Genomic DNA, 16245 nt, shown 5'->3' with positions numbered 1-16245 from the left:
GTAGTCAGGGACATGTAATTAAATTAACAATGAGCTGTCACTTTATAGCTATCCGGTATGCAAAAATTAAAAGCCTGGGAACACCTCTGCTGGCTTGGATGTGGAAATCTGATTTATATGTACATTTTGGGAAGCGATCTGGCAACATCTATTAAAATTAAGATATTAAAATTAAGGGCAATCTCATTTCTTAGAATGTATCCCCTAGAAATAAAAGCACCAGTACTTAAGGACATATATGTACAGAAACAAAGGTAAATAACCTAGCAGTAAGGAATCACTGAGTAAATCATGGCACATTTTCCATGTGATAGCCTGTTATGCAACCACTTGACAGGGTGCATTGGAGCCACAGCAGTGGACCAGAGGTGATTTCATGAGTTATTACTGAGTAAGAAAAGTAAGATAGAGAAAACTGTGTAATATATAATCCAATTAATGAAAAACACTGACAAAAAAGCCAATAACTTGTGTGTAATGTGTATATGAGCATATAGAAAAATATAGTGATACATGACACAAACTGGTTTATTAAGCCAGGTAACCCACAGAGGGATGAGGCTGAAGGATATTGTGAGTAAAGGCTTGGACAAGAGAGAGATGAGGTAAGCAGAATAAGGACTGCTTTAAAATGTGTAGAAAACAGTTATATTTATCCATGCATGTAAAAGTATGAGTATGTACACATAAAAATAAATTTATTACAGCATTATGAAACAAAAAGGTAGACACGTGTACATGGGAGGGAGAGATGAGTTTTGAAATGGCTTAACAGCCACAGGGGTGATGAACATATTGGAGCCAGTTGGATGGGAAGACCAAGAGAAGCATCGATCAGACCATCAACCTCAGAGGGAAGGTAGAGGAGGGTGGGGGTAAGGAGGAGAGATCAACCAAAGGACTTGTATGCATGCATATAAGCCTAACCAATGGACACAGACACCAGGGGGGTTAGGGCATGAGTGGGGGAGTAGGGGGGCCATGGGGGGATAAGGACACATATGTAATACCTTAACCAATAAAGAAAGAAAAAAAGCACTCTGCTTGTGCCCTTGTTCTTTTCACCATTTTGGTTATGATACTGCAAAAATATAGAAACTATGTTGATTACACTTGCAGATAAAGAAAGATGAGATAGTTATTATGTTTAAAGACAGAAATAAGATTCCAAACAAACCAGAAGATTTAGCACAAAGCTGTAAAGTGAACATTAATCAATATAAATATGACGTCCAACATCTAGATTTGAACATATGCATTTGCTTAAACCATTTGTGTGGAAATTAGCAATGGAATGAATTACAAATCAACTACAGTAAAAACACTCAAAAACATTCAAACACATGGAGGCTAAATAGCATGTTATTAAACAATGAATGAGTCACCAACAAGATTAACAAAGAAATAAAAAACCTCCTAGAAACAAATGAAAATGAACACACAACTATCCAAAATCTATGGGACACAAGGAAAGTCCTGAAGGGGAAGTTCATAGCACTACAGGCCTACTTCAAAAACAAGAAAAAATAATAGTAAACTAATAACCCTACAACTTAAATAATTAAAAGAGAACAACAAGAAAAGCCAAGAGTAAGTAAAAGGAAGGAAATAATAAAGATTAGAGCAGAAATAAATAACATAGAGGCCAAAAAAAAAATACAAAAAAAAAAAATCAATGACACCAAGAGCTGGTTCTTTGAAAAGAAAAACAAGATTTTTGAACCCCAATTGTGAGAATCAAGATGGTGGCATAGGTAAATGCCAGTACTCGCCACCTCCCACAACCACATCAAAATTACAACTAAAATACAGAACAACCATCATCCAGAACCACCTGAAAGCTGGCTGAATGGAAGTCCTACAACTAGAGAAGTAAAGAAGAAAGCACATTGAGACTGATAGGAGGGGAGGAAGCAGGGAACAGGCTGGACCGGCATCCATGTGTGCCACTTTTTTAATCTGGAGTGATATCATCCCTGTGGAGGCTCCGCCTTAAGGAGCAAGGAGTCCCAGCCCCACACCAGACCCCCAGCCCAGGATTCCAGAGCTGAGAAAAGAAGTCCCCATAACTATGGGCTGTAAAAATCAGCAAGGATTGGGGCTCAGTGACATGGAGGCTGCTGGAGACCCAGCTGTTCCTCTTAAAGGGCCAGCACATGAACTGAACTTACAAGGTCCTGCTTCCTCTGAGCTCCAGCACCAGGGCAAGGCTCTGGGAGACACTTACACATACGAGAAGGAACTGGATTGTCTGTCATTGGGGCAGGAACTTGGGGGTGGCTTTCTCCCAGATAGAGGCACCTGCAGGGACCTCCCTAGTCACAGGTCTGATTGGCAGCCATTTCTATTTACTCTGCCCTGGTGATTCCCTGAGACCCTGCCCCATCCAACTTGCAGTCCCACCTAACCTGTGTGTAGTGGATTTTGCATATGAATGGCCTGTCCTTGCTCAGGCTTCAGCCTGCTAAAATATCTCAAATAACCTGCAGGTGGGTCAGCAAGCCCCAAACTTATCAATAAAAGGCCCGGAGACTAGCACCAGCCTGCCTTGCTTCACAGCTGGGGTTTGACTGGGCACTTCCAAGCCCAATACAAATAGCTCCTGCTGGGTGGCCATAGGCAGTGGCTGACTTTGCATCTTCCTGGAGGACCTAGAGCCAGTGCACCCAATGGATAGCTTCAGACCACAGCAGATTACAACTCTACACATCCATAAGTGATACACTCAAGGGGCAGACTCAGTGAGCACCAAAGCCCCACTGAAGCAAGTCTTGCTCCATAGGGGTGTTTTCTGCACAGCAGCTCTCCCACTGTAGTTGCAGCTAGTCCTCACAACCAATTGGCCTGGAGGTCAATTCCTCCCAGTGATACCAACAGCAATCAAGTCTCAACTACAAAAAGACTGTGCACACAGCCCACAGTGGAGTGCACCCACAATGCCCAGCTCTGGTGACTGGGTAGGCTAAGCCACTGGGCCCTATAGGACACCTACTACACAAGGCCACTCTATCAACTTCAGGAGATATAGCAGCTCTACCCAATACATAGAAACAAACACAGGGAAGCAGCCAAAATGCAGAGACAAAGAAACATGTCACAAATGAAAGAAATGGATGAAAGCAAACTATTGGAAACAGAGTTCAAAACCACAGTTATAAAGTTACTCAAGGATCTTCATGAAACCTTCCTGGGACTTAGTGAGACTTTCAAGGATCTTAGTGAGAATGCCAAAGTCATGAAAAAGGACCAGTCAGAAATTAAGCATACACTGACCAAAATAAATAATAATACACAGGGATCCAACAGTAGAGTAGAGGATTCCAAGTATCAAATCAATGATTTGTAATATGAGGAAGCGAAAAACATCCAATCAGAAGAGCAAAAAGCAAAACGAATAAAAAAATATGAAGATAGTGTAAGGAGACTCTGGGACAACTTCAAGAGTACCAACATTTGCATTATAGGGGTGCCAGGAGGAGATGAGAGAGAACAACATATTGAAAACCTATTTGAAGAAATAATGTCAACTTCCCATACCTGGTAAAAGCAATAAACTTACAGTACAAGGAAGCACAGAGTCCCAAACAAGAGGACCATACCAAGACACATCATAATTAAAAAGCCAAGGGCTAAAGACAAAGAGATAATCTTAAAAGCAGCAAGAGAAAAGCAGTTAGTTACCTACGAGGAAACGCCCATATGACTGTCAACTGATTTCTCAACAAAAACTATGCAGGCCAGAGGGAGTGGCAAAAAATATTTAAAGTGATGAATAGCAAGGACTTATAACCAAGATTACTCTACCCAGCAAAGCTATCATTTAGAACTAAAGGTCAGATAAAGAGCTTCACAGACAAGAAAAAGCTAAAGGAGTTCATCACCACCAAACCAGTTTTACATGAAATGTTGAAGCCTTTTCTTTAAGAAGAGAAGAAGAAAAAGATAAAAAATAAGAACAATAAAATGGCAATAAATACATTTCTATTAACAATTGAATCTAAAAATAAATGAATAAGAAATCTAATGAACAGAATGAACTGGTGAATAAAATGGAATCAGATGCATGGAAATGGAACAGACTGATGATTCTCAGAAGGAAGGGTGGTGGGAAGAGATCAAACAAAAATCTCATATGAATTACCTATGGTCACAGACAATAGGGTGGTGAAGGCCTGGGGCAAGGCTGGAACCTGGTGGAGGGGGACAATGGGGAGAAAATGAGGGACATCTGTAATATTCTCAACAATAAAGATTTAAAAAAAAAAAAGATTGATGAATCCCAAGCCAGACTCATCAAGAAACAAGAGAGAGGACCCAAATAAATAAAATCAGAAACAAAAGCAGTGAAGTAACAACTGACACCAAAGAAATACAAAGAAATATAAGAAAATACTATAAACAACTATATGCCAACAAACTGGGCAAAATGGACAAATTCCTAAAAAAAAAAAAAAAAATACAATCTTCCAAAACGGAATTAGGAAGAATCAGAAAACCTGAATAGGACAATAACAACTGATGAAATAGAAGCAGTAATAAAAAAACTCCCACCAAACAATAGCACAGGTCTGGAAGACTTCACATGGGCCTTTTATCAAAACTTCAAAGAACTAACACCTATTCTCCTCAAACTATTCCAAAAAATCCAAGAGGAAGGAACACTTCCAAGCTCTTTTTATGAGGCCAGCATTATCCTACCTTATAATAGAGAAACATGCAAATTGACCGCACCTCCGCTATGCCCATGATTGGGCCTGCGAAAGGCTGGGGGCGGGACTCCGGGTGGCCTATCCGGCCGTTGAGAAGACCAAGATGGCGGCGCCCAATCCTCTTAGTTCCGGGGGTCCCGGGGGCAATCGCAACCCTGGAGGGGTGTGGCCGGGCCGAGCCAGCCGCTCCTGGGGATCCCCGGGGCTAAGGCCACCCAGGGGGGCATGGCCGGGCTGAGCCCGGCGCTTCCCGGGGGTGCCAGGGCCCATCGCCACCCCGGGGGGGGCGTGGCCGGGCTGAGCCCGGCGCTTCCCGGGGGTCCTGGGGCCCATCGCCACCCCGGGGGGCGTGGCCAGGCCGAGCCAGGCGCTTCTCGGGGGTCCTGGGGCCGATCGCCACCCAGGGGCGGCGTGGCCGGGCCCAGCCAGGCGCTCCCAGGGGCGATTGCCACCCTGGGGGGCGTGGCCGGGCCGAGCCAGGTGCTCCCTGGGGGTTCCGGGGGCAATTGCCATCCTGTGGGGGCGTGGCCGGGCCCAGCCAGGCGCTCCCAGGGCGGGGGTCCCCCGGAGATCGCCACCCTGGCCTAAATGGCTGGTGCTGAGAGGGATCAATGGGGCCGGCGGAAGGAGCGGGTGGTAGTTGACCACCGAGGGCATCTGCAGCAGCCGGATGCAGAGCTGGGGTCCGAGTTCTCCAGGTTGGCCTCCGTGGGGTCCGCGTCGCACCCATAGTGGCCGAGTGGGCATGCTGGCATCGTAGCCCCAGCAAGAGGCCAGCTTCCCAAGCCAGGCTGCGGAGGGAGGGAGGGCCTCTGGGCTGGGAGCACTCCCCCACCCCAGGGGACAGGGCACAGGGAGGGAGCAGCAGAGAGCTACTAGGGGTGGTGGGTGTGGTGGCCTGGCTTCCAAGAGGCTGGCTTCAGCTGCTGTGGCCTGCGCTGAGGTGGCTGGTGGTGGGGGCAACTGCGTGGGCGCATCCGAGGCTGGGGCACTGGGAGACGTGGGACTGCAGTCCAGAAAGCGAGGCTCCGGAGGACCTGGTCACCGACCCCCGGCATTGAAGCCGCCTCCTACAAGATGTATCCTAGCCTAGGTGTGTGGGAAGCAGGTTCAGGAACCTCTCCCTTTGCGGCGCCAGAGCCCAGGCCTGCCAGCACCCCAGAGGAGACCCCCACCAGGATCGGGGGCTTGACCAGTCTCTAAACCAGGGCGGCCATTAGCCCAGGCCTGCCAGCACCCCAGAGGAGACCCCCGCCAGGATCGGGGCGTGACCGGCCTCCAAACCGCCTGCAGCCCTAGCCCAGGCCTGCCAGCACCCCAGAGGAGACCCCTGCCAGGATTGGGGTCATGGCCAGCCTTCAAACTGTGGCGGCCCCTAGCCCAAGGAGGCCTCCTGGCCGAGGACGCCTGAGTCTGTTCTTGACCTAGGGCCGGGCTCTCCCTGCAAGGGACTCAGAAGCCGCCAGAGTCTAACTGCCAGTCTCTGGGAGTGCATCCACTGTCCACCAAAAAGTAGGGCCATCAAACCATTCAGTCTCAGTGCAGGCACAGGTCCGTGGCTGACGGGGTGGAGGCCAGACCAAAACAAAACAGCAGAAACACCCTGCCCACCTGGGCGGGTACTGCTGTAGTCCACGTGGCCTGGGCAGTGTAGAAAGCGCTACCTTCTCCCAGGTCCTGTGCTGGCACCGCCGCCTCGCTCACCCTCCAGTCCCCCTGAGTCCTGACAGCAAAGTGTGTGGGGCATTCTGCAGGAGTTGTGCCGTTCTGGGTGCTTTTGCCCAAAGACACACTTAGGGATGAATTCAGAGCCACATCTCATTTCCCATGAGACTGGAAGAACCATGTAAAAGGAATTTGACAAAAGCTTTCCACATCTCTGTTTATTCTTTTGAATCCATAAAACGACCTTAAAAAAAGCATTTGGGCCACCTAAGAAAGAATGCACTTTCTGGCCAGAGCACGCAGGATTCTTTTGCCCAACAGGTTAAAGGGAGCAGAGCTGGCACAGTGGGAATGGCCCTGGTGCCCTATGAGGAGACCGGGGGAATGGGGTTGCCGAAATTCCATAAGCCTCTTGCCACCTTCTCCTTTGCAAACCACACCATCCAGATCCACCAGGACTGGAGGCAACTGGGAATCACAGCCGTGATTTGGGACATGGTAAGCAAATCTTGAGGGGCCTCTGAAAACATCTGCAATTGATTATAAGACTGGTCTTTATTTAAAAAGAAATAAAAGAACAGCTTTGTTGAGATATAACCCATATACTGTACATGTCACCTAAAGTGTACAATGAACTGGTTTTTTAAAGTAAATTCAGAGTGGTACAACCATCACCATGCTCAATTTTTAAATATCTTCATGACCCATCTCCTCCAAAAAAAACTTCTACCCACTGGAATCACTTTCCTGATCATCTTCCCCAAAATAGATTGCACTTTAAAGGTGGGTAAAGGAAAGTTGAGGGAAGTTAAAACACTGCACAAAGGATATTGTAAGATGACAAAGCCCAAAGTGAAGATCATGTGTTTTCTTTAAAAAATATATATTTTTAAAATTTCAGAAAGGGAGAGGGAGAGAGAGATAGAAACATCAATGATAAGAATCACTGATCAGCCGAAACCGGTTTGGCTCAGTGGATAGAGCGTCAGTCTGCGGACTGGAAGGTCCCAGGTTCGATTCCGGTCAAGGGCATGTACATTGTTTGCGGGCACATACCCCGGTGGGGGGTGTGCAGGAAGCAGCTGGTCGATGTTTCTCTCTCATCGATGTTTCTAGCTCTCTATCCCTCTCCCTTCCTCTCTGTGAAAAATCAATAAAATATATTAAAAAAAAAAAAAAAAAAGAATCACTGATCAGCTGCCGCCCACAGGCCCCCTACTGGGGATTAAGCCCAAAACCCAGGCATGTGTGCCCCTGATCAGAATCAAACCTGGACTCTTCAGTCCACAGGCCGATGCTCTCTCCATTAAGCCAAACTGACCAGGGCCATGTGTTTTCTTCAAGTTCTGCGTGGTTGTAATGGTCCCCAAATCTATACTAATAAAAGGGTAATATGCTAATTAGAGTGGTTGTCTTCTGGACATCTTTCCAGACAAAGCCGCAGTGGCTACAAAGGCCAAGGCTCAGGCAGCCATAACCAGCTGCAGTGGCAGCAGCATTGGGGTTATGGGAGTGGTGCCTCCAGAGGGAGGCCAGACTGGGGGCCAAGGCACAGGCAGTTTGGGGTGATCAGGCTGATAGGGGAGGGCAAGGTAGGGGCAATCAGGCTGGCAGGAGATCAAGGTAGGGGCGAAAGGCAGGCAGGCAGGCAGGTGAGTGGTTAGGAGTCAGCGGTTCCGGATTGTGAGAGGGATGTCCGACTGCTGGAAGTTGGACATCCCCTGAAGGGTCCCAGATTGAAGAGGTTGCAGATTGGGCTGAGGGGCACACCCCCTTACTCCCCCACCCCCCAGTGCACGAATTTCGTGCACCGGGCCTCTAATCCTAATTACAAAACAAGATAGAGACACTACAAAAAAAGAGAATTATAGGCCAATATCCCTGATGAACATAGATGCTAAAATCCTCAATGAAATATTAGCAAATTGGATCCAGAAATGTATTAAAAAGATCACACACCATGACCATGTGGGATTTATTTCAGGCATGCAAGGCTATACAATATTTGCAAATCAATAAATGCGATACATCACATACTAGTATACAAATTGAAAGACAAAAATAACATGAACATAGATGCAGAAAAACCATTTGACAAAATCCAACACCCATTTTTGATAAAAACTCTCAGCAAAGTGGGAATAGAGGACCATACCTCAACATAATAAAGGCCATATATGACAAACCTACAGCCAACATCATAATCAATGGGCAAAAACTAAAACCATTTCCGCTAAGAACAGGAACAAGACAGGGATGTCTGCTGTCATTACTCTTATTCAACATAGTTCTGGAAGTCCTAGCCACAGCAATCAGACAAGAAGAAGAAATAAAAGGCATCTAAATTGGAAAGAAGGAAGTAAAATTCTCATTATTCACAGATGACATAATATTATACATAGAAAACCCTAAAGACTCCACCAACAAACTACTAGATTTTGTAAAGGAATTCAGCAATGTAGAAAGATACAAAATTAACACCCAGAAATTGAAGGCATTTTTATACACCAATAATGAATTGTCAGAAAGAGAAACTAAACAAACAATCCCATTTACCATTGCAACAAAATAATTAAGATACTTAGGATTAAACTTAACCAAGGAGGTAAAAGACTTGTACACAGAAAACTATAGAAGGTTGAAAAAAAGAAATAGAGGAAGATATAAACAAGTAGAAGAATATACCGTGTTCATGGATTGGTAGAATTAACATCATTAAAATGTCCATACTACCCAAAGCAATCTACAGATTCAAAGCAATCCCTATTAAAATACCAAGGGCATATTTCACAGATCTAGAACAAATACTCCAAAAATTTATATGGAGCCAAAAAAGACCCTGAATAGCCACAGCAATCTTGAGAAAGAAAAACAAAGTTGGAGGAATCACAATACCAGATATCAAGTTATACTACAAAGCCACTGTAATCAAAATAGCTTGATTTTTGGCACAAAAACAGACATATAGACCAATGGAACAGAACAGAGACCCCAGAAATCAGCCCAAGCCATTATGCTCAATTAATATTTGACAAAGGTCAAGCACATACAATGGAGTCAAGATAGTCTCTTCAATAAGTGGTGTTGAGAAAATTAGACAGATACATGCAAAAAAAAAAAAAAAAAGAAACTAGACCATCAACTTACACCATACACAAGAATAAACTCAAAATGGATAAAAGACTTAAATGTAAATCATGAAACCATAAAAATTCTAGAAGAAACCATAAGCAGCAAAATCTCAGACATCTCTCATAGCAATATTTTACTGATACATCTCCTAGGCCAAAGGAAACTAAGGTGAAAATAAACAAATGGAACTACATCAAAATAAAAAGTTTTTGCACAGAAAAAGAAACCATCAACAAAATGAAAAGGGAGCCCACTGTATGGGAGAACATATTTGGCAATGATACATCTAACAAAGATTTAATATCCAAAAAATATAAGGAACTCATACAACTTAACAGAGGGAAGACAAACAATCCAATTAAAAAATGGGCAAAGGACCTAAATAGACACTTCTCCAAAGTGGACATACAGATGGCCAAGAGACATATGAAAAAATGTTCGAAGTCACTGAACATCAGAGAGATGCAAATTAAAATGACAATGAGCTATCACCTCACACCTGTCAGAATGGCTACCATCAACACATCAAGGAATGACAAGTGCTGATGAGGATGTGGAGAAATGGGAACACTGCTGGTGGGAATGCAAACTGGTGCAGCCTCTGTAGAAAACATTATGGAGTTTCCTCAAAAAAATTAAATATGGAACTGCCATTTGAGCCAGTGATCCCACTTCTGAGAATATATACTAAGAGATCCAAAACAACAACCAGAAAGAATGTATGCACTCCTATGTTCATAGCAGTGCAATTTACAATAGCTAAGACCTGGAAACAGCCCAAGTGCCCATCAATAGATGAGTGGATAAAAAAGCTGTGGTACATTTAAACAATGGAATACTATGCAACAGTAAAAAAGAAGGATCTCTTACCCTTTGCGACAGCATGGTGGGACCTGGAGAGTATTATGTTAAGAGAAATAAGCCAGTCAGAGAAAGTCAAGTATCACATGATCTCACTCATATGTGGAATCTAATGAACAAAATAAACTGATGAACAAAATAGATCCAGAGACATAGAAGCATAGAATAGACTGTGTAATCTCAGGGGGTAAGCAGGGGTGGGTGGATGGGTGGAAAGAGATCAATTAAAGAACTTGTATGCATCCTATATAATAAAAGCCTAATATGCTAAGTGTCCGGTTGTCCTGTTGGCCATTCAGCCAATCAAAGCATAATATGCTAATGATATGCTAAGGCCGCTCAACCACTCGCTATGATGTGCACTGACCACCAGGAGGCAGACAGTCGACTGGTAGGTTAGCTTGCTGCTGGGGTCCAGCTGATCGGGACTGAGCAAGACGGGCCGGACATGCCCTGGAGCCCTCTCATGGTCCATCCCTGGCTGGCTAACTTCCCACGTCACTCCCTGGCCCTGATTGTGAACCGGTGGGATCCCTTCACCTTGCCTGCCCCCTCTCACAATCCAGGACCCCCTGGGGGATGTTGGAGAGCCAGTTTTGGCCTGATCCCACAGGCCAGGCCAAGGGACCCCACCAGTGTACAAATTTGTGCACTGGGCCTCTAGTATGCTAATGATATGCTAAGGCCACTCAACCACTTGCTATGACGTGCACTGACCACCAGGGGGCAGACGCTCTGACTGGTAGGTTAGCTTGCTGCTGGGATCTGGCCAATCAGGACTGAGTGAGATGGGCTGGATACACCCTGGAGCCTTCCCGCAGTCCCTCCCTGGCTGGCGAACCTCCTGTGTCCCTTCCCAGCTCTGATCATGCACTGGTGGGGTCCCTTGGCCTGGTCTGTGCCCTCTTGCAATCTGGGACACTTTGGGGGATGTCGGAGAGCCAGTTTCAGCCTGACGGCAGAATGACCAGTTGCTATGACGCACACTGACCACCAAGGGGCAGATTCTCAATGCAGGAGCTGTCCCCTTGTGGTCAGTGCGCTCCCACAGGGGGAGTGCTGCTCAGCCAGAAGCTGGGCTCATGGCTGGTGAGCGCAGCGGTGGTGGCGGGGGCCTCTCCTGCCTCTGTGGCAGCGCTAAGGCTATCTAACTGACAGCTTAGGCCCTCTCTCCCCAGTGAACGGGTCTAAGCCATTAGTCGGACATCCGCTGAGGGCTCCCGGACTGCAAGAGGGCGCAGGTTGGGCTGAGGGACCCCTTCTCCCCCCCCCACCCCCGTGCTCCAGTGCACAAATTTCATGCACCGGGCCTCTAGTATGTGCATAAGCCATGGACACAATAGATTGGTGAAGGCCTGGGGCGGGGGAGAGGGGTGGTCTAGAAGAGGTCAATGGGGTGAAAAGGGGGACATATGTAATACTTTCAACAATAAAGATTTAATTAAAAAAATAAAAAGGAAGAACAGAGATTTAAACCCCAGGTTTGCCTTATTCCAAAATTTCTCCCAGGAAACTACAGGAAAGCAAATGTTATTTTAAAAATATAAATATATAGAGCTGGGAAATCTCAGAGACCAGACGTTGGGATAGGGCTAGGGCCCAGTAGTTGAGCTCTGGGCACCTGTCAGCTGCCATCGCCATAATTTTTGATTTATTCTTTGTAAGAATCCATATGAATAAAGAATTCCCTGACTAAAAAGAAAGAGCTTAAAACCAAGGATCTAATCCATCCCTGGCTTGGTGTCTATTATTATATGAATGAGACAAATGGAATTCCAAGAATAGAGTGAATTGCTTGGATTCTTATGGCCCAGCCAGGGCTGGTCCCAGACCTCCAGCAGCCGGCCTGGAGGTTTTCCAGGGAGGCAGGGAGCAATGGTATTCCTGCGAAAAGGCCCACGGGACCACTGTCCTTCTCCCTCTCAGCCCAGACTTGCCCAATCAATCTCTCACTCCCATTACCCACAGGGCTGCTTTTCCCATCCATCCTGTGAGGAGCACCAGGGGCTTGATGCAAACCTCCTGGGGTCTGTTAATCTTTCCTGAGTGCATCTGCTTTTCCAAAGGCAACACTGCCCCAGGTGCTTAAAAGCCCATTTGGGGCCCCCTGTGGGGTGCCTGAGACTGCCCCACACCAGGAAGCTAGTGAGTCACTTCTTGATTGCCCCCCCTCCCCATGCTTGCTTGACTGAGCAGCGCTGGCTCAGCTCTGTTCCCCTTTCCCTCCTCCTCACAGGAGGCCACCTGTGACCCAGCCAGGCCCTGTCCCCTCAGGCCACAGGGAAACCTCACCGCCCCCCCCCCCACCCCCAACCATTTCATCCTCTCGCTACTCTTCCAGAACTGGATAGCCGCAGAGGCCAGAAGGACCCCAGGTTTGGGGGAGCTGGTTTGACTTGAGACCTGCTTCCTGATATTCCCATTCAGGGGAGAACTGTTGGAGTAAAGACGTCTTTTGTAAGTAATTGACACAGGCCAGAGAGAGTGCTGGCTATATAGAGGTGGCTTTTTGTGTTGTTGTTTTTTTAGTTGTTTTTTAAGCTGCTGAACACAACCATTTTGTTTGGTCACTATTTGGTGGGTGGGGAAGTGCTTGACTGGGCAGTTCTGGTTTGGTGTCTCAAGTGGGGTTGCAAACATCAGAGACAGCTGGGGTGCAGTCACCAGCAGGCTCACCTGCATCGGACAGACGTCACGCTGGCCCCTTCACAAGGCTGGCAGTTGACGTGGGAGCTCAGCCAGCCCCATCACCTGCACGCGCCTCCAGGTGACCTGGGCTTCCTCACAGCATGGCCGTCTAGGGTGTTAGATTTCTCACATGGCAGCGCACAACTCCAAAAATAAACATCCCCGGTTGGAAAGTTTTCTTACTTAAAACTCTTAAAAATCTCAACTTGACAAAATGTGACACAATTAAAGGCTTTAAAACATGTTGTTTGTCATTACTAGTAAGAGAAGCCTGTGGGTATAAACGAATGAGAGCCTGTGCTGCATGGATAGTGCTCATGCTCCTGGGGTTCTGTCAGCAGGCAGTGTGGCAGTGGGCACTGGCCTTCTATTCCCGTCTTACTGTCGCGTATCTGCCCCCCGGCTGGCTGTGTACAGCGGCTGGTGGCACAAAGAGCTGGCACTGTCTCATCCCTGCCCTGGTCAGTCATTTACAGGATGGTCATGCTGGTGATGTTGAGAGGCCGCTGGCCGGGGCTCACGTCGACCTTATACTTATGTGTATTGCTGATGCCTGACTGGGCTGCTCTGGCCAGGGGGCCAGGGGAATAGTGGTCCACAGCCCAGTCACACTTTGTGGGGCTCCTGGTTGTCTGCCTGGCTCTGCCACCATGTGGGCAGCACCTTTCACTTCAGGAGGGCTGGGCGTCCACATGTTGTGGGTGGGGACTGCTCCCAGGGGTTGGTGGGAAGGCACTGTTGGCCTGACCTCCTAGGCCCTATTCCCTCCTCAGCTCATCCTCATTCTTCAGGTAGCTCTGTTAGTGTAAGGTGAAGAAGCCTTTCAAACTCTCCACCTGAGCCTGTCACCTGTCCCTTGGCCACGCCCAGCTTGTTCGCCTCTCCTGCCTGGCAAAGGCATGCTCTCAGCTCGTTGCCATGTTAGCCAGGTGTATGAAGGCATCTTGAGCCATGTTACTGTTTTCTATATTTTCTTATGATGACCTTCTGGTCCCTGCTGACTGTGCTGGTGACATGAGTCTCCTTCAGGTACTGTGAGGGGATGGCTGGGCCTGGTAGCCATGGCTTTTCAGGGAAATGTGGGTGGGGTGGGCTTCCGGACCTCAGCCTCTCTGCTCATGGTGACAGCAATGGGGACTGCCCATAATAGCAGCCCCTCTGAGGGTGAGGTGATTCGGCCTTTAGGCAGCAGTGGGGCTGCTCAAGGCTCTCTGCTCTAACAATTCCATTTCTGGGCCTCAGTCTCTTCACCTATTAAATAGGGGATCTGGACTAGACGACCTGCTACATGACGCTTTCATGTAGTGAGCTGACTAGGATGAAAGCCTGCCTCAGTAGAGTTGGCCAAAGGGCCAATGGACCAGCCAGCTTCTCACCATCCCAGCCTTTTGGTCAGCAACATGTGGGAGCCTTGTCATCCAGCAGACGTGGCCTTCCCAGGTGGGAACCTGGCTTGTTTCAGGAGTCTGAAGGTCCACAGCACACACCACGCCCCAGTCATTCTGCTTGGAGTGTCACATGCAGAGTCTGAGTCCCAAGAGCCCAGCCCCAGCCTTCCTTGCCCTCAGTGGACATGACGGTCTCCTAAGGGGCACTGTTGACAGAGGCCTCCTCCAAGCACCTGCAACAGCAACAGGTATCCACAGGGCTTCTGGAAGAGCAGAGGGACACGGGGGACCTGCTTGGTACCTGCAGCTACACCAACATGCAGATGCATATGGCACACCCTATTGGAGATGTTTTGGTGGAAGTGGGCAGATGTTGGAAGGGGCAAAAATAGGAGCTTAGAGACATCTATGCTGACGTGACAGCATTGTCACTCACAGGCCGGCAGGTCTGCATGCACTGGGCTCCATTAGGGATGCTCAGGTCCTATGGGGTGGAGAGGATTGCTGTTCAAGAGCCAGGGTGTGGGGCAAAGTGTCTGCAATACTGAGAGCTAGGTGAGCTTGGGCTCCATCAGGTTGCAAGTCAAGGGGCAAAGCCAAGCTCTTGCTTCAATGGACTCAGAGTGTAGAGAGAAAAGACAAGTAGAGAACTTGTTCCTCCTTTGTGCCGTGCCAGCACAGCCTAGGGTTCGGCGAGCCTGAGGGAGGGTGGCGAAGGATGCAGAAAAGACAAAGAGAATAAGCTGGGTCTAGGTGGATCTCCTGTGCCTAAGGCCACAGAGAAAAGATCCAGACGGCAAGCTGAGCCTTTATTTTATAGCCAGAGGTAAACAAGGTAGTGGTCAATATAGTTACAATGTTCTTGTGAGTTTCACTTGTTTTGGCAGCACTTGCTGCACCTCCCACAGCCCATTAGCTACCCAGGAAGGATCTAGGGAGTGTCATAAGGTCAAGCTTAATTATGCTAAGAGGGGCTGTGCCCTCTAAGCTGGGACTTATTTGTGGTTTTTCCAACAGGTCAGTCCGAGGCTTAACCCTATAGCCGCTCCCTACACTCCTTCCTCTGGGAAGAACAGTCACAGGGAGATGTCCTGCCCTTAGAGGGTAGCCCAGAGAAAGGCGGGGGTCAGGGAGGGAGGCCCAGGTTATTGGAAAACCATGGGCAGTGGAATGACTGTTGAAGGATTGGAAGGATTTTATTGGTGGTACATTCATTTTTTTTTCTTCTGATGAAAACTTTTAAGATACACTCCAAGCTATTTTTAAGTATGCAATACAGTATTATCTATATACTAGAGGCCCGGTGCACGAAATTCGTGCACTGGGTAGGGTGTCCCTCAGCCCAGCTTGCACCCTCTCTAATATGGGACCCCTCGGGGGATGTCCAACTGCAGGATTAGGCCCGATTCCTGTGGAATCGGGCCTAATCCTGCAGTTGGACATCCTTCTCACAATCCGGGACTGCTGGCTCCTAACCACTCACCTACCTGCCTGATTGCCCCCTAACTGCTTCCTTGCTCCTCTGCGGACCTGATTGCCCCCAAATACCCTCCCCTGCTGGCCTGATCACCCCCAAGGCTTTTATTAGTATAGATATGACCCTGCACAGAAAATTTTACTAACCCTGCTTTACAATAAGGGCTTGACGATTGAATCATTAGGACCAGACACCAAGATTTCCTTTCTTTGAATAGTGGAGGGAATACTTATCTTGTCTTTAAGTTGCCTGGAAATTAAAATGAGATAATGACTTAGAAAAGTACAAAAGCACCACATAAAGACAACTGTCTTTTTAATGAAGT

This window comes from Eptesicus fuscus, chromosome 11 (genome assembly GCF_027574615.1).
Source record: "Eptesicus fuscus isolate TK198812 chromosome 11, DD_ASM_mEF_20220401, whole genome shotgun sequence".
Classification (NCBI taxonomy): domain Eukaryota; kingdom Metazoa; phylum Chordata; class Mammalia; order Chiroptera; family Vespertilionidae; genus Eptesicus; species Eptesicus fuscus.
This window is presented reverse-complemented; position numbering follows the sequence as displayed.